We start from the raw sequence: 20,358 nt of genomic DNA, 5'->3' as shown, positions 1-20,358 counted from the left end.
AGCTAGCTTCGTGGTGATCCAGCCGGCGACGTCGACGAGGCGGCTGATCCAGAGGTTTGCGCCCTCCGCGTACTCCTTGTGCTCGGCGGCGTCATTCCTCTGCAGCTACTTCTCGTCCTCCAGGACCTTGTTCAGGGTCTCTTCACGAGCCCCGGCCTCTGAAAGCTTCCCCTCCAAGCCATCCAACTTTAACTTTAGATCGTCAATGGAGTCGTTGGCCTCGGTGAGCAGCTTGTCCTTGTGGGAGATGGTGACCTGCGCATCCGCCAGAGTGGGGTTGGCCGTGTTCCTCTCCTTCGTCAGCTCCGAGGCCACCTTCTTCAGCTCCTCCCGCTCCAGCTCCAGCTCCTTCACCTTGTCCGCATGGACCAGGGCCTGAGCATTGAGTGCCTCTTTGTGCCTTTGCTCCAGCTCTAGGGTCCACTGTACGACAAGCTTCTCGACCTCCTCGTCCTTGCCACGGAGCGTGGCGGCAAGCGCCTTATCACGGGCGGCAAGGTCCTGCTCCTGGGAGTTCAGTAGGGCCTGCTGCTGTTGCCGGGCGGCTTCGTCTGTGGCGTGTTGATTCTTCGCCACCTCCTGGGCCTTCTCAATATCGGCCTGCTTCAGGATGAGATCCTGCTTGTGCTCCTCTAGCTCACCCTATGCAGCCCTCAATTCATCCCTGGCCTCGCCGAACCAGACCTGCGTCTCAGCGACGCGCTCCTCAAAAGCCTCCTCCACCTTGTCCACTGCCGCCATCCTGGATTTTACCTTGTCTTGGCGGGCTCGGTGGAGCGCCTGGAGCCTCTAGAAGTTGGCGCTTATGGCTCGGAGGAGCTGCTCCTCCTGGGAACCGCCGCCGCCCGCGCTCGGTTCATCAACAACCTGGAGCCCGGCGGAGGTGAGCACTTCATCATCACACACCTCCCCCTCGGTTGGCGCTCTGGTGCTCGTCGTCCCTGGGAGGTGGACGAACAAGTCGTCGCCCACCTTCAAGTACTTGCCCGGGCCAGGGGCGGCAGAGGAGGAACGTTGGTCGTCAACCACCCCCTCCGCGGCAGGCCCCTTGCCGGCCTCCTCGGCAGCACCCTTGCCGGCCTGCTTGGCAGCGGCCTTGCCGCCCCCACGGCAGGCCCCTTGTCGGCCTCCTTGGCAGCGGCCTTGCCGGCCTCCCCGGCAAGCCGCTTGGCGGCCTCCTTAGCGGCGGTCTTGGCGGCCTCCTCAGCGGCAATCTTGTTGGCCTCAACCTCGGCGTCCTTAGCGACCTGCCCGATGACGGTGTCAATATCCTCCCGGTCCACCGAGGAAGGGTGTGGATACCAAGAAAGGGAATGAGACGGAGCCAAGACCAAGGTTCGAAAAGAAGAAGAAAGAACAGGGACGGGAAGCAAATAACTTACCCGCACCGGGCTGGGAAGAAGTGGCACCCTCCCCGCCAACATTCGTTCCCAGGGCAGAACCACCGGCACCCAAGCTCGCCTCCTCCTCCTCCATGCGCGTGGGCTCGGGGTGGATGCCCTTGCCGAGGATGCCCCTCTGGGCGGTGTAGTCGAGGGGGGCGGCGTGTTGGGAGTGGCCCTCGGCGGCTCCTCCTACTGCCGTTCTTCTCCTGCAAATCTGGCAAGGTCAGCATCAAGAATTCACACCCCGATGCTCATCAGTGAAGAAGTGAGTGATGAACTCATGCTGGCGGATGAAGCGAGGGCTACGTCGGGGGCTGTTGTTCGGGCTGCTCTCCCCCAACACCGGCGTATGCGAAGTACCCGCCAGGGGCTTGTCGCCCGTCGAGGCCCTGACCCTCTTTGCCACCCTCTGGCCAGCGTCTTCGTGTCCCTGTGAAGATAACATCAAATCAAAAGAGGATAACACGGGCGTAAGTTTAGGAGATGACGGGGGGCGAAATACTTACTCGTCCTCCACCTCCTCCTCCACTGGCTTCCTTTTACTCTTCGGGCTAAAAGATCCAAGGTCGAGTTCGGCCTCCAGGGTGTTGTACGAGGTAGGGGGAGAAGGAGATGGGGTCCAGCATCGCTTGGACGAGGAGGAGCCAGTCACCGTCTTCTTCACTGCCGCAGCCTTCATCGCCCTCATTTGGCGCACGAGCTACTCCTGAGCCGGTTGCCGCCACGCGGGCCCGCCGGGCCAGACCGGCTCGCTGGAGCTGGCCCGCCGCAGGACGCGTTTCTTCCCCGTGGACGGAGGGTCGCCCGCCTCGGCTTCCTCTTCGGGCGACTCGTTGCCCGCATCTTCAGTAAGGGTGGCCCCGGCCCCGGCGCCGCTGGCCTCCTCGGCAGACTCCGCCCACTGGGTGAGCTCCTTCTCCTCCGCGGCCACGTCGACCTTGTCCTCCACAGCGCCGGCGTTGCCGGCCTCCTTGGCAACCACCGCTTCTGCCGCCCTGGCGGCGATGTAGTCTAGTTCCTCCTTGGTGGTGTCGCGGATGAGCAGCGGCTTGTCGCGGACATAGCCCTCCGACAAGTTGTCGAAAAACTCCTGCACTTGCTCTACTGGCGACTCGGCCCAGTCCGGGTCGAGGCCGTGCGCGTAGAAGTCTGGCATCATGGTGATGATGGCGGACTGGCGAGTTGTTGCTCAGCGGGACCACCCCCGCCGGCAACCCAAACAGGGGCCCCTTGACGGCCTTGCCGGCCTTCGCGGCCCTGCCGGTCCTCTCAGTCTTGCCGTCGTCGTCCATGTTGAGCTGGAAGAGCCTCTGGCAAAAATGGGCATGCCCCAGCACCATGAAGCTTTGCTTCAGGCCATGCCGAAGCCTCATGACATCAGTCGCATTCCTGAAGTCCCAGGCCGGCCTCCCCCTTGTTGTGCAGCGGAGCGATTCAGCGACGAATGAAATCAGCCCCAATCATCTGACGGGTGAGCCCGGCCATGGTGAGGCGATGAATCTTGGTGGTGGCAACTGTGATCTTCTTGTCGTAGACATCAAGGTCGCTCCAGTCCTTGCGGCGGGTCGGCGGGCTCTGACGAACTTGGCAGAACTCCTGTGGATCCTCCTCCTTGATCCAGAGCCACAGGCCCCGCCACTCGTCCCACCTCTCCTTCTGGGCACCCTCCGGGTACGTGCCCTTCTCTTGGGTCCTCGGGATCTAGGTGATGCACCCAGAAATGGCATCCCCTGGCTGGATGCGAGGATAGAAGTAGTGGCGGAAGAGCGCCGTGCTGGGGAGGACTCCGGCAAAGCCCTCGCAGAGATGGGCGAAGAGGGCCATGCACACCATGACATTTGGCGCAAAGTCGAGGAGGTGAAAGCCATAGGTGTGCATATTGTCATTGAAGAAATCAGAGAAAGGGGGCAGAGCCTGCAAGAAAAGTAATCAACAAAGAAGGGGTACCGATCTGGGCTGGCCTCGGCGAAATCGGCAGGGATGATGTGTGTAGTAGGGTGCCCCGTCGTCTCCCCCCCCCACAGGGGCTTGAAGTAGTCCCTGAGGTGGACCGCATTGACCATCGGGGGAAATAGGCGTGCTGCGTCCGCAGCACCGCCAACTCGCTCTCCGGTGCCTTTTTCTCCCCTACGTCCTTGGCCACCCCTTTGCCCTTGCCTGTCTTGGGAGCCATGGCAACTGAGAGGGGATGGAGGATTAAGGGCAGTGAGGGCGCGGCGGCGGCGAGAAAAGGCAAAAGCTTGAGGAAGAAGAAGGGAGCGGCGGTTCCGAGATTGGAGGAGGCACAGGGGGTAAATGAGCAGTGCGCCTGCGATTTCTCCTTTTTTTATGGGGAAGGCGCGGGCCGCCTCTTTACCATTTACCATGATGTGACACAGGCATGCAGCAACCGCCCCACTCACGACCCCCACGTCACGCGTTCAACGCAGGTTGTGGGGAAGCGCAACTGGCAGGGAGTTACTGCGGTAAAACTCCGCCGCCCACGCGCCCGCCCACCGTTCTGGGCCTGGCCCAATAATGCTCCACGCTTATATGTGACCCAGGCCCGGGGGCTCTTGTCAGTGTACAAAAGTAGGGGTCCTTTTTGTACCCCTTTACTTGTGCGCGGGCAATCACAGCCACACGCCTGCGGCCACGCTTGGCGGAGCAGAGGAAGCGAAGACCCAAGACTACCAGAGCAGCGCCAAGCCGAAGGCACGAGAAGCAGAGGGACAAGGTGGGCTTTCCCCAGCAAGATCCTTGCCGGAGGGAGCTTGTGTAGCCCCGGCAAGAGTCTTGCCAGGGAAACTTGCCCAACACCAGCAGAGCCGCAACCCTTGATCCTAAGAGTTCCGACACCGTCAACCAAATCGGAACCAAGGCTCGGGAGGCGCCTCCATGGTGGCATGCAGACCTTTGTGAAGACAAAGGGCCTACGAGGCCTAGATAGGAACCAAGAAACAAGACAACAGCAAGGCTCCTTGCCGAGGATGCCCATGAAGCCCCGGCAAGGCTCCTGCCAAAGATACCCACAAGGCCCTGGCAAGACTCTTGCCGAGGACGCCCACAAGGCTCCAGCAAGACCCTTGCTAGGAAGATCAGCAAGACCGCGACAAGGCCCTGCCACCCCGTCGCCACCCCAGCTCAGCGGCCGACCTACCAACCAATCAGGTATCCACGTGGCAGTACGTGGCTCCTAAGCCAACTAGTCAAGCACCTAAGTGGTGGCATGCAGATATTCATGAAGACCCTGCCACCACGCGAGCCCAGCAGCCTGCCAGCCTACATGGCGCTGCATGCCTCGTTGGCCTGGACGCGTGTCGGAGCAAGGTGAAGCGGCAACGAATGGGACGGGCTTTGCAGTCGTCCCAGATAAAGCAAGAGGACACCTAAGTAGCGCATTTAATGCGTTTTGTCCCGTAATGTCAGGCGATAAACTCGACTAATGTACAACTTTCCACCTCCTATGTGCCACTTTGGCAGCCCCTTTGACTATAAAAGGAGGCCCGCGGCGTACTGTGAGAGGATTTGGACTTTTTGGACCCTGCACGCTTTGTAGCTAGTCCAAGAACACTAGATAAACACAAACCAGCAGGAGTAGGGTATTACGCATCACTTGCGGCCTGAACCTGGATAAACTCCCCCGTGTTGATCTTCTAAACCCGCTCTTTCCACAGCCCCGCGCCCGCGAACCGTAGAAGGGATTTCCTGTGATCCCATAGGTGTCGTTCTCACCGACACACTAGGGCCTTGTTCTTCTCTTCAGCTAGGATGTTCCTAGTGCTTCTCTTGGGCTTAGAAGGCTTCTGAGTTTGAGCAGCAGCCTTGGGGGCAGTCTTGGGCTTTGAAGTGGCAGCCCCTGACTTAATGTCATCCCCCATAAGCTTCTGGGACTTGGGTGCTAGTGCAACATCCTCTTCCTCTTCATCTTCTTCTGGATCTCTCATTATAGAGGATCTACCAATGACTCTGGCAGTGGTCTTCTTGACCCTCTCTTTCCTTTTCTTACACTCTCCAGCAGCCTCTTCAGTTGGCTTAGGAATTTCAGCAGTTGAGGCCCTGACCTTTAAGGTTGGCACCCTCTTGGCAGGGGTCTTCTTATGCAGTCCAGGCTTTGTTGTTGCGGTAGTACCATATTATTTCTCCAACACTTTCTTTTTGGAGCTAACTTCCTCCTGTGTAGCCTGATGTCTACTACACAACCTTCTTCTTGTAGACGTTGTTGGGCCTCCAAGTGCAGAGGTTTGTAGGACTACAGCAAATTTCCCCCAAGTGGATAACCTAAGGTTTATCAGTCCGTAGGAGGCATAGGATGAAGATGATCTCTCTCAAGCAACCCTGCAACCAAATAACAAAGAGTCTCTTGTGTCCCCAACACACCCAATACAATGGTAAATTGTATAGGTGCACTAGTTCGACGAAGAGATGGTGAAACAAGTAGTATATGGATAGTAGATAAAGGTATTTGTAATCTGAAATTATAAAAACAGCAAGGTAACTAATGATAAAAGTGAGCGTAACGGTATTGCAATGTGTTGAAACAAGGCCTAGGGTTCATACTTTCCCTAGTGAAAGTTCCCTACAATACTAACATAATTGGATCACATAACTATCCCTCAATATGCAACAAAGAGTCACTCCAAAGTCACTAATAGCGGAGAACGAACGAAGATATTATGGTAGGGTACGAAACCACCTCAAAGTTATTCTTTCCAATCAATCCATTGTGCTATTGCTATAAGTGTCACAAACAGCCCTAGAGTTCGTACTAGAATAACACCTTAAGAGACAAATCAATCAAAACCCTAATGTCACCTAGATACTCTAATGTCACCTCAAGTATCGGTGGGCATGATTATACAATATGCATCACACAATCTCAGATTCATCTATTCAACCAACACATAGAACTTCAAAGAGTGCCCCAAAGATTCTACCGGAGAATCACGACGAAAACGTGTGCCAACCCCTATGCATTGGTTCATGGGCGGAACTCACAAGTTGATCACCAAAACATACATCAAGTGAATCACGTGATATCCCATTGTCATCACAGATACGCACAGCAAGACATACATAAAGTGTTCTCAAATCTTTAAAGACTCAATCCGATAAGATAACTTCAAAGGGGAAACTCAATCCATTACAAGAGAGTAGAGGGGGGAAGAAACATCATAGGATCCAAATGTAATAGCAAAGCTCGCGATACATCAAGATCGTATCACCTCAAGAACACGAGAGAGAGAGAGAGATCAAACACATAGCTACTGGTACATACCCTCAGCCCCGAGGGAGAACTACTCCCTCCTCGTCATGGAGAGCACCGGGATGATGAAGATGACCACCGGAGAAGGATTCCCCCCTTCGGCAGGGTGCCGGAACGGGTCTAGATTGGCTTTCGGTGGCTACGGAGGCTTCTGGCGACGGAACTCCCGATCTATTGTGCTCCCAGATGTTTTTAGGGTATATGGAGATATATAGGCGGAAGAAGTACACCAGGGGGGGCCACGAGGGGCCCACGAGGGTGGAGGGAGCGCCCAGGGGGGTGGGCGCGCCACCCTGCCTCGTGGCCTCCTCGCAGGTCCCCCGACATGCACTCCAAGTCTTCTAGGCTTCTTTCCTTCCAAAAAAGAGTTCCGTGAAGTTTCAGGTCAATTGGACTCCGTTTGATTTTCCTTTTCTTCAAAACCCTAAAACAGGGTAAAAATAGAAACTGGCACTGGGCTCTGGGTTAATAGGTTAGTCCCAAAAATGATATAAAAGTGTATAATAAAGCCCATAAACATTCAAAACAATAGATAATATAGCATGGATCAATAAAAAATTATAGATACGTTGGAGACGTATCAGCATCCCCAAGCTTAATTCCTGCTCGTCCTCGAGTAGGTAAATGATAAAAGAAAGAATTTTTGATGTGGAATTCTAGTTGGCATAATTTCAATGTAATTCTTCTTAATTGTGGTATGAATATTCAGATCCAAAAGATTCAAGACAAAAGTTCATATTGACATAAAAATGATAATACTTCAAGCATACTAACTAAGCAATTATGTCTTCTCAAAATAACATGGACAAAGAAAGTTCATCCCTACAAAATCATATATTTTAGTCATGCTCCATTTTGATCACACAAGAATGCTCTCATCATGCACAACCCCAATAACAAGCCAAGCAATTGTTTCATACTTTAGTAATCTCAAACCTATAAACTTTCACGCAATACATGAGCGCGAGCCATGGGTATAGCACTATGGGTGGAATAGAATAATGAGGGGGTTATGTGGAGAAGACAAAAAGGAGAAAGTCTCACATCAACGAGGCTAATCAATGGGCTATGGAGATGCCCATCGATTGATGTTAATGCAAGGAGTAGGGATTGCCATGCAACGGATGCCCTAGAGCTATAAATGTATGAAAGCTCAACAAAAGAAACTAAGTGGGTGTGCATCCAACTTGCTTGCTCATGAAGACCTAGGGCACTTGAGGAGGCCCATTGTTGGAATATACAAGCTAAGTTCTATAAGGAAAAATTCCCACTAGTATATGAAAGTGATAACATGAGATACTCTCTACTATGAAGATCATGGTGCTACTTTGAAGCACAAGTGTGGTAAAAGGATAGTAACATTGTCCCTTCTCTCTTTTTCTCTCATTTTTTTGGGCCTTCTCTTTTTTTATGGCCTTTCTCTTTTCTTTGGGCCTTCTCTTTTTTATGGCCTTTCTCTTTTTTTATTCCTCACTTGGGACAATGCTCTAATAATGATGATAATCACACTTCTATTTATTTACAACTCAATGATTACAACTTGATACTAGAACAAAGATGACTCTATATGAATGCCTCCGGCGGTGTACCGGGATATGCAATGAACCAAGAGTGACATGTATGAAAGAATTATGAACGGTGGCTTTGCCACAAATACTATGTCAACTACATGATCATGCTAAGCAATATGACAATGATGAATGTGTCATGATGAACGGAATGATGGAAAGTTGCATGGAAATATATCTCGGAATGGCTATGGAAATGCCATAATAGGTAGGTATGGTGGCTGTTTTGAGGAAGATATAAGGAGGTTTATGTGTGATAGAGCGTATCATATCACGGGGTTTGGATGCACCGGCGAAGTTTGCGCCAACTCTCAATGTGAGAAAGGGCAATGCACGGTACCGAAGAGGCTAGCAAGGATGGAAGGGTGAGAGTGCGTATAATCCATGGACTCAACATTATTCATAAAGAACTCACATACTTATTGCAAAAATCTACAAGTCATCACAAACCTCGGCACTACGCGCATGCTCCTAGGGGGATAGATTGGTAGGAAAAGACCATCGCTCGTCCCCGACCGCCACTCATAAGGAGGACAATCAAATAACACCTCATGTTTCAAATTTGTTACACAACGTTTACCATACGTGCATGCTATGGGACTTGCAAACTTCAACACAAGTATTCCTCAAATTCACAACTACTCAACTAGCACGACTTTGATATTATTACCTCCATATCTCAAAACAATCATCAAGCATCAAACTTCTCTTAGTATTCAATACACTCATAAGAAAGTTTTATTATTAATCTTGAATACCCATCATATTAGGTTTAAGCACATTACCATGATGTTTGAGACTCTCAAAATAATCTAAGTGAAGCATGAGAGTTCATCTATTTCTTCAAAATAAAACTACCATCATGCTCTAAAATATATAAGTGAAGCACTAGAGCAAACGACAAACTACTCCGAAAGATATAAGTGAAGATCAATGAGTAGTCGAATAATTATGCAACTGTGTGAAGACTCTCTCTTATTTAATAATTTCAGATCTTGATAATTTATTCAAACAGCAAGAAAAGCAAAATAAAATGACATTCTAAGAATGGAAAACATCATGTGAAGAAGAAAAAACTTAGGATCAACCGATACTAACCGATAGTTGTTGAAGAAGAAAGATGGGATGCCAACCGGGGCATCCCCAAGCTTAGATGCTTGAGACTTCTTGAAATATTATCTTGGGGTGCCTTTGGCATCCCCAAGCTTGAGCTTTCATGTCTCCTTCATTCCTCTCATATCAAGGTCTCCCTAAATCTCAAAAGCTTCATCCACACAAAACTCAACAAGGACTCGTGAGATAAGTTAGTATAAACCATTGCCAAAACCTTATCATACTCTACTGTACCAAATCCCTAAAATTATTATTCAACATTGCATACTAAATGCCTCTGCATATTTAATAGTCCTATCCTCAAATAGAATCATTAAAGAAGCAAACATATGCAAACAATGCAAACATAATAGCAATCTGCCTAAACAGGACAATATGTAAAGAATGCAGCAACATCCATACTTCCCTAGCTCCAAAAATTAAGAAAGAAAATTCCCACTGTAGTAAATTTATCAGAGCTTAATATGCAAAAGGTTTCAAGATTTTATCACGTTCTTACTTTTTTTAGGGAATTATTGCAACAGCGGTAAACTTTCTGTTTTCAAACAGCAACATGTAGACTTCTAAAATAGGCATAGTGAAGGCTATCAATGCCACTTTTATTGCAATAAAATATGCAAAACATTGTTCTAAATAACAGTAAGCAAATTCTAACAAAATAAATTGACGCTCCAAGCAAAACACATATCATGTGGTGAATAAAAATATAGCTCCAAGTAAAGTTACCGATGAACGAAGACGAAATAGGGGATGCATTCCGGGGCATCCCCAAGCTTAGGCTTTTGGTTGTCCTTGAATATTTCCTTGGTGTGCCTTGGGCATCCCCAAGCTTATGCTCTTGCCACTCCTTATTCCATAGTCCATCAAATCCTTACCCAAAACTTGAAAACTTCACAACACAAAACTTAACAGAAAACTCATAAGCTCCGTTAGTATAAGAAAATAAATCACCACTTCAAGGTACTGTAATTAACTCATTATTTATTTGTATTGGTGTTAAAACTACTGTATTCCAACTTCTCTATGGTTTATAAACTATTTTACTAGCCATAGATTTATCAAAGTAAGTAAACAACACATGAAAAACAGAATCTGTCAAAAACAGAACAGTCTGTAGTAATCTGGATCAAACGTATGCTTCTGGAACTCATAAAATTCTCAAATAAATTGCTGGACCTGAGGAATTTATCTATTAATCATCTGAAAAAATAATTAACTAAATATCACTTTCCAAATAAAAATGGCAGTAATTCTCGTGAGCGCTAAAGTTTCTGTTTTTTACAGCATGATCATAAAGACTTCACCCAAGTCTTCCCAAAGGTTCTACTTGGCACAAACACTAATTAAAAGCATAAAACCACATCTAAACAGAGGCTATATGAATTATTTATTACTAAACAGGAACAAAAATCAAGGAACAAAAATAAAATTGGGTTGCTTCCCAATAAGCGCTATCGTTTAAAGCCCCTAGCTAGGCATGATGATTTGAATGATGCTCATATAGAAGATAAGAATTGAAACATAAAGAGAACATAATGAAGAATATGACTAGCACATTTAATTCTAACCCACTTCCTATGCATAGGGATTTTGTGAGCAAACAACTTATGGTAACAAGAATCAACTTGCATAGGAAGGTAAAGCAAGGAAAACTTCAAAAATTTAAGCACATAGAGAGGAAACTTGATATTATTGCAATTCCTACAAGCATATGTTCCTCCCTCATAATAATTTTCAGTAGCATAATGAATGAATTCAACAATATAACCAGCACCTAAAGCATTCTTTTCATGATCTACAAGCATAGAAAATTTACTACTCTCCACACAAGCAAAATTCTTCTCATGAATAATAGTGGGAGCAAACTCAACAAAATAATTATCATGTGAGGCATAATCCAATTGAAAACTAAAATCATGATGACAAGTTTCATGGATATCATTATTCTTTATAGCATATAAGTCATCACAATAATAATCATAGATAGCAACTTTGTTCTCATAATCAATTGGAACCTCTTCCGGAATAGTGGATTCATCACAAAATAAAGTCATGACCACTCCAAATCCAATTTCATCAATATAATCATCATAAATAGGAGGCATGCTTTCATCATAATAAATTTGCTCATCAAAACTTGGGGGACAAAAAATATCATCTTCATAAAACATAGCTTCCCCAAGCTTGTGGCTTTGCATATCATTAGCATCATGTATATTCAAAGAATTCATACTAACAACATTGCAATCATGCTCATCATACAAAGATTTAGTGCCAAACATTCTAATGCATTCTTATTCTAACACTTGCGCACAATTATCAGAATCCTTATGCTCACGATATATATTAAAAATATAAAGAGTATGAGGCAAACTTAATTCCATTTTTTAATTTTCTTTTATAAACTAAACTAGTGATAAAAAAGAAACTAAAAGACTCGATTGCAAGATCTAAAGATATACCTTCAAGCGCTAACCTCCCTGGCAACGGCGCCAGAAAAGAGCTCGATGTCTACTACACAACATTCTTCTTGTAGACGTTGTTGGGCCTCCAAGTGCAGAGGTTTGTAGGACAGCAGCAAATTTCCCTCAAGTGGATGACCTAAGGTTTATCAATCCGTAGGAGGCGTAGGATGAAGATGGTCTCTCTCAAGCAACCCTGCAACCAAATAACAAAGAGTCCCTTGTGTCCCCAACACACCCAATACAATGGTAAATTGTATAGGTGCACTAGTTCGGCGAAGAGATGGTGAAACAAGTAGTATATGGATAGTAGATAAAGGTATTTGTAATCTGAAATTATAAAAATAGCAAGGTAACTGATGATAACAATGAGCATAAACGGTATTGCAATGTGTTGAAACAAGGCCTAGGGTTCATACTTTCGCTAGTGCAAGTTCCCTCAACAATACTAACATAATTGGATCACATAACTATCCCTCAACATGCAACAAAGAGTCACTCCAAAGTCACTAATAGTGGAGAACGAACGAAGAGATTATGGTAGGGTACGAAACCACCTCAAAGTTATTCTTTCCAATCAATCCGTTGGGCTATTCCTATAAGTGTCACAAACAACCCTAGAGTTCGTACTAGAATAACACCTTAAGACACAAATCAATCAAAACCCTAATGTCACCTAGATAATCCAATGTCACCTCAAGTATCCGTGGGCATGATTATACGATATGCATCACACAATCTCAGATTCATCTATTCAACCAACACATAGAACCTCAAAGAGTGCCCCAAAGTTTCTACCAGAGAATCATGACGAAAACGTGTGCCAACCCCTATGCATAGGTTCATGGGCGGAACCCGCAAGTTGATCACCGAAACATACATCAAGTGAATCACATGATATCCCATTGTCACCACAGATACACACGGCAAGACATACATCAAGTGTTCTCAAATCTTTAAAGACTGAATCCGATAAGATAACTTCAAAGGGGAAACTCAATCCATTACAAGAGAGTAGAGGGGGGAAGAAACATCATAGGATCAAAATATAATAGCAAAGCTCGCGATACATCAAGATCGTATCACCTCAAGAACACGAGAGAGAGATCAAACACATAGCTACTGGTACATACCCTCAGCCCCGAGGGAGAACTACTCCCTCCTCGTCATGGAGAGCACCGGGATGATGAAGATGACCACCGGAGAAGGATTCCCCCCTCCGGCAGGGTGCCCGAACGGGTCTAGATTGGCTTTCGGTGGCTACGGAGGCTTCTGGAGGCGGAACTCCCGATCTATTGTGCTCCCGGATGTTTTTAGGGTATATGGAGATATATAGGCGGAAGAAGTACGTCAGGGGGGGCACGAGGGGCCCACGAGGGTGGAGGGCGCGCCCAGGGGGGTGGGTGCGCCCCCTGCCTCGTGGCCTCCTTGCAGGCCCCCTTCGTGCACTCCAAGTCTTCTGGGCTTCTTTCCTTCCAAAAAAGAGTTCCGTGAAGTTTCAGGTCAATTGGACTCCGTTTGATTTTCCTTTTCTTCGAAACCCTAAAACAGGGTAAAAACAGAAACTGGCACTGGGCTCTGGGTTAATAGGTTAGTCCCAAAAATGATATAAAAGTGTATAATAAAGCCCATAAACATTCAAAACAGTAGATAATATAGCATGGAGCAATAAAAAATTATAGATACGTTGGAGACGTATCATAGCCACATAGTCCTCATTCTCAGAATCTGAGTTTTTCTTCTTCCTTGATCTGGTGGCTGCCTTGGGTAAATTACTGGGAGTGCTCCTGCTGCCCTCATCATAGCTACTTGAGGGACTAGTGCCCTCAATCATTTGCACTTGCTCTTCTGACTTGTTCTAACTATCACTCTGGTCAGACATACTGGCAAGCAAACTGACAGCAAACCTTGTGAATAGATATAGATGAGGTAGAATAGATGAGGATCACAAAGTGCAAAGTTTTTGCAAAACAAATGAGTCAAAAACTGAGTTTTAGTTCTCCACAGAAATCATTTCAGAGCTACCGATTAGTTAAACTCGATGATTCCGAAGCAACTATTGGAGTCTAAACTAGTGAACTCGGTCAGACCGAGTCATAGTTCGGTGGCTCCGAGATTGCTAGGGTTTCACAGAGAATCAAATCCGGTCGCACTGATTTGCAACTTTCGGTCAGACCGAAAAGCGCATGTGCAATGGCCTAAGCCAAATCGGTGGGACCGATTTCTACAACTTGGTCGGTCCGAGATGAGTTCGTCGGAGACCTAACCGTAAATTTTCGAATCAAACCTAACCTAAAGGAGTGGATAGATTGATTTCATACGTGGTAATGATCATGGAAAAGCAATGTGCTAGGAATTGGAGTAAGGAATTAGCACACAAGATCGAACTCATACCCTAGTTCAGTGGGAGTTCACTATGGCGACAACGGCGGGGAAGAATCCCGTTGACAGCGATGAAAACCAGTGGCGGGAGGTCGCTAGCGACAAGGAGACGATCCGAAGACCCAAGGCGGCAGAGCAGGACACATGCGGGCTGGGGAGGTTTGAAGAAATTTCCAAAATCTCACCCGTGGGTATATATATCCTGACCCTCTTGGTGTGATCGAGTGAAACAACTCGGTGGCACCGAGATGCAGAATCGCAAGCGGTTACTGCAACTCGGTGTGACTAAAAAGTTCAAATCGGTTGCACCGAGATAGAAGACCTAGGTCAACTCAGTGAACTCGGTGTGACCGAAGTGGATGGATCGGTCAGACCGAAATGCACAGAGAGGTTTTGGAAGTTTAAGTCTATGACAAATCGGGGACTCCGAGTGCTCCTCACACAGAGTGGTTCGAATCTGACTTGATCAAACTTTGTGACGTAGCATGAATAGGGTTTGAGACGAGAAAAGCATAGATAGCTAGAGGAGGTTCTTAGGCATTCTTGTCCATCCACTTGGCAAAAGAGAAAAAACCAAACAATCAAACAACAAGTGGATGTCCTCTAATGAGTAAAATATGCAATCAACATGCTCGCACAATAAAATGGCAAATGAAATATGTGGCAAAGCATGCATAAACGCTCTAGCATCTATCAAGCAATTGGTGATGACTAGATCATCTATATATGAGTATATTGACTTAGGAGTCAAATGAGAATATTTGATCGTAGGTCATACTCATCGTTTAAGCACAAGTGGGGTTACCACTTTTACATAAAGCATTGTTGTTTTTACACCATTAGAGTTTCCTTAGCTCAATTGATTAGAGTAAAGCTCCCACTAGATGTGATATCCCCCCTAATAGGGATGAACTAACCTTGGGTTTTGTCGATGATGACTTCATGTAGATGTTGAAGATGTGGATGCTCAATGTTGATGTAGATCATTTGGAGCAATCCATTGCAGTGAGTTGCACTTTCAATACCTACACGGATTAGTCCCACAAGGAACAAACAAGGATATCCATAGACAGGGTGATGTTCACACAAGATGATGTCCATGAAGGCAATATGTTACCTTGTCCCTTGTCTTACCAACAAGAGGGTTTGTGACTCCTTGAACTAGTGCAAGATGTGGAAGTTGTTTGCACTTGTCCTCGCCAAAATGATATGAGTTAAGTATGTTGTCGGAGTCACCCTCAAGAACTCTCTAGTTCTTCTTCTTCTGGATCCACATCATCTTGATGGGAATCCTTGGAGTTGTAGTCGTACTTGATGAAGTAGTAGTCTTGGGAACCCACTTGACCAAGGCCTTAGGAGCTTCTTCAAATGCATCAATCTCCTCTTGAAGCTTGTCCTTGCCTTTTTGCTTGTGGTCTTGTGGTGGAAGATCATCTTCAGCTTGTGTCCCTTGGAAAGAACTAGGATCATACTTCTCTTGTTGAGGAATAAACTTCGTCTTGGGGTATTGATATTCTTCCCACTCAACTCCATTGGCATTGAACTTTCGTTCAAAACCAATACCTTGATTCTTCCGGTGCCTTCCTTGCTTGCATACAATTTCCTCAAATTGCTTACTTCCGGCAAGGCTCTTGTAAACACCTTTCTCTATCATTCCCTTCAATAAGCTATTTTCTTTCTCAAGTGTAACTTGGCTAAGAGAATCATTAGTGGAATCAAGAGAACTACTAGAAGCAACAATATTGGTTTTAACATGATTATTGTTACTACTAGAAGAAGAATCTTTCGTACTCTTGTTGCTAGATTTAACTTGTGGCATGTAAATAGACAAGAGTAAATGCTTGGCAATGTAAGAAGAACTTTTCTTGCGAAGATCATCATTGATTGCTTTTAAGAACCCATGCTCTTGCTCAAGGTTGAGCTTTTCAAAGTGTAACTTCTCATGAGTCTTTAAAATCTCTTGATGATTTTCCCAGGTAGTTTCATGAGCTAACTTAAGAGTGTTTAGTTCTTTAGTTAGACGCTCAATCTCCTTCTTATCATCATCATTCATTTTATCTTGATTAGCATAATTAATAGCAAGTTCATCATAGTTTTCATCACTAGAGTTGTCAACAAGTAAATCATCATCACCTAGCAAATCATCTTCATCACTATTGAAATCAACATACTAGGGGTGTGATACCTTTGGGCCTTTAGCCATGAAGCATCTTCCATTTCCTTCATTTGAAGAGTCAAATATGACATAGGAGTTGGTTGACACAAGTGCTAGACCGGCAACACCTTCATCTTGAGTATATTCGGAGTCGGAGTGATAACTTCTCTCGGAGTGATTGTCGGAGTCGGAGCCGGATACCCGTTCACCAACATGAGCTTGATGTCTTCGTTTTGTGTAGCTCTTTGACGACTTGTCCTTCCTTTCCGAATCCTTGCTTCTCTGTGATGTTCTTCGTTCATAACGATCATATCTACTCCTTCTCTCTCTTGGTGATGATTCTTATCTTCTACTTCTCCTTTTGGGTGAATCTTCTCTTCTTTTGTAGGGGGACGTACACTCATTGGAGTAGTTTCCGGGTCTTCCACAATTGTAGCAATTTCGTTCACAACTCGAAGATCTTTTGTCATTGTAGGACCTTGACTTGGAACTTCTTTCCTTGCTTCTACTCTTGTAGAACTTGTTGAAGTTCTTCCCCATTAGGCTCAATTATTCATTGAAGGCTTGTTTCTCACTTGATGATGTAGGAGAATCACATGAGGCTTTGTAAGCACCACTTGACTTGTTGTGAAGCTCTTACTTATCCTTGAGTGACATCTCATGAGCAACAATTCTTCCAATGACTTCCGTTGGCTTGAGATCTTTGTAGTTGGGCATCATTTGGATCAATGTGCAGACGGTATCATATTTTCCATCTAAGGCTCTTTGGATCTTCTTGATGATGAATCTATCGGTCATCTCTTCACTTCCTAAGCTGGCAATCTCATTTGTGATGAGAGCAAGCCTAGAGTACATTTCGGCGACACCTTCACCATCCTTAATTTTGAAATTGTCTAGTTGACTTTGAAGCACATCCAAATTGGATTCCTTGACGGAGTTGGTACCCTCGTGCATATCAATCAAAGTATCCTAAATTTACTTTGCATTCTCAAGACGGCTGATTTTTTTGAATTCTTTGGGGCACAATCCGTTGAAGAGGATATCACAAGCTTGAGCATTGTATTGCAGCATCTTCAACTCTTGCGCGCTATCCTCACGGTTCGGTTCTCTCCCATCAAAGAAGTCACCTTGCAAGCCAATGCACACAATAGCCCAAACGGCGGGGTTATGTCCAAGAATATGAATTTTCATCTTATGCTTCCAACTAGCAAAATTAGTACCATCAAAGTAAGGACCTCTACGGTGGTAATTTCCCTCGCTAGATGCCATACTCTCCTAGGTTGTGAAACCAAGGCTATGATAACCAAAGCTATGGAAATCAAGGCAAATGGAGACCAAAGTTCTGATACCACTTGTAGGATCGGAAGTATATCTAGGGGGGAGTGATTAGACTAATTGACTTAATAAAAATCTAGCCTTTTCCCAATTTTAAATCTTGGCAGATTTTAGCCACTTAGAACAAGTCAAGCAATCAACCTACACATGCAAGTCTAAGAGTATAGCAGCATAATGTAAAACATTGCATATGAAGGTAAAGGGAGGAGTTTGGAGGGAGCAAACGCAATGTAGACACAGAGATTTTTGGCGTGGTTCCGATAGGTGGTGCTATCGTACATCCACGTTGATGGAGACTTCAACCCACGAAGGGTAACGGTTGCGTGAGTCCACGGAGGGCTCCACCCACGAAGGGTCCACGAAGAAGCAACCTTGTCTATCCCACCATGGCCATTTCCCACGAAGGACTTGCCTCACTGGGGTAGATCTTCATGAAGTAGGCGATCTCCTTCCCCGTACAAACTCCTTGGTTCAACTCCACAATCTTGACGGAGGCTCCCAAGTGACACCTAACCAATCTAGGAGACACCACTCTCCAAAAGGTAATAAATGGTGTGTTGATGATGAACTCCTTGCTCTTGTGCTTCTAATGATAGTCTCCCCAACACTCAACTCTCTCTCACAGATTTTGGATTTGGTGGAAAGATGATTTGAGTGGAAAGCAACTTGGGGAAGGCTAGAGATCAAGATTCATATGGTTGGAATGGAATATCTTGGTCTCAACACATGAGTAGGTGGTTCTTTCTTAGAAAATGTATGCTGGAAGTGTAGGCACGTTTTGATGGCTCTCCTTACTATTGAAGGAAGGGTGGAGGGGTATATATAACCTCCACACAAAATCTAACCGTTACACACAATTTACCAAACTCGGTGGGACCGAATCAGAAAACTCGGTCAGACCGATTCAGTTCAAAATGTGAACGTTAGGCTTTTCGGTGGGACCGACATGTCAACTCGGTGGGACAGATTCCAGTAGGGTTAGGGCATAACATAATCTCGGTGAGACCGATTACACAAACTCGGTAGGACCGACTTTGGTAATAAGCTAACCAGAGAGTTGGTCAGGCAAACTCGGTGGGACCGATTCGCTCATTTCGGTGAGACCGAAACGTTAGGAAAGGGAAACAGAGAGTTTGCATTGCGAACTCGGTGGGACCGATCGCTCGTCTCAGTTGAGCCAAAACATTACGAAGGGAAATAGAGAGTTTGCAATCCCATCTCGGTGAGACCGAGATCCCTATCGGTGAGACCGAAATGACTAGGGTTTCTGGCAGTGGCTATGTCAAGTGAACTCGGTGGCGCTAGATAGAACATTTCGGTGGGGCCGAGTTTGACTTTTGGTTTGGGACATATGTGGATATGAGAAAATGGTTGAGGGTTTTTGGAGCATATCACTAAGCATTTTGAGCAACTAAGCCTTTAAGAAACACCTCATCCCTTTTAATAGTATTGGCTTTCCCTGTGGACTCAATGTGATGTTGGATCACTAAAATGAAAATGTAGAGTCTTGAGCTTGAGCCAATGTGTGTCCTTAGCATTTTGAGGGGTCCACATTCCTAATCCATGCCATCCCAATCATTGAACTTTCTGAATGATCATCTTGAAATAGTATTAGTTCAATGAGCTATATGTTGGTATTAATTACCAAAACCACCCAGGGGTAGTTGCACTTTCACATGGCCACAAGCATAGCAAGCATCATCAAAAAGGGATATTTCAAACGAATCAACATGATCATAGCAATTCTCATGGCATTCATCCTTCAGTAAGAACGAAGGGAAATTAAACAATGTATGAGTTGAAGAGTTACTCTCACTAGAAGGTGGGCACGGGTGATCAATTCGGTCTTTCTCCATTTGTTCTTCGCTCTCCTCATCATCTTTTTCATCCAATGAGCTCGCAGTTTCATCAATTTCTTCTTCCATAGACTCCTGCAAAATATTAACCTTTTCTTGGACAAGGGAGTTATTCTCCATAAATACATCAATATCATAATTGTAATTATAATTATCATAGCAATATTTAAGGATATCAAGATTTTCAGGTCTATAAACTGAATCATGAAAATCTTCAGACTTCTCCATTATCAAGTTGAATGGGGTTTTCTCAGGATTATGAAAGTAGTCCATAATATTTTTCACATAACAAGCATCGAGGGTTTTAGGAGGTTCCCCATCTCCATGAATAGAAACTACCACCAATTTTTTTGGTGTTTAGTGTTCCATATCCATAACTAAAGATAGAGAACAACTTAGAACAACAAATAAAAACTACTTAGTGATAAAGCAAAAAAGAACACACGAGAATATTCACCCCACGCTGAAAGATCGTGGATGTCTCCTAGAGGGGGGGGTGAATAGGCGTTTTAAAATAATTACGGTTTAGGCTTGAACAAATGCGGAATAAACCTAGCGGTTAATTTGTCAAGCACAAAACCTAAAACAACTAGGCTCACCTATGTGCACCAACAACTTATGCTAAGCAAGATAAGCAACTATGAGATAGCAAGATATATGACAAGAAACAATATGGCTATCACAAAGTAAAGTGCACAAGTAAAGGGCTCGGGTAAGAGATAACCGAGGCACGCGGAGACGATGATGTATCCTGAAGTTCACACCCTTGCAGATGCTAATCTCCGTTTGGAGTGGTGTGGAGGCACAATGCTCCCCAAGAAGCCACTAGGGCCACCGTAATCCCCTCACGCCCTCGC

This window comes from Triticum urartu, chromosome 1 (assembly GCF_003073215.2).
Source record: "Triticum urartu cultivar G1812 chromosome 1, Tu2.1, whole genome shotgun sequence".
In the NCBI taxonomy this organism is placed as follows: Eukaryota; Viridiplantae; Streptophyta; class Magnoliopsida; order Poales; family Poaceae; genus Triticum; species Triticum urartu.
The sequence above is the reverse complement of the archived record's forward strand: the minus strand, read 5'-3'. Positions refer to the sequence as shown.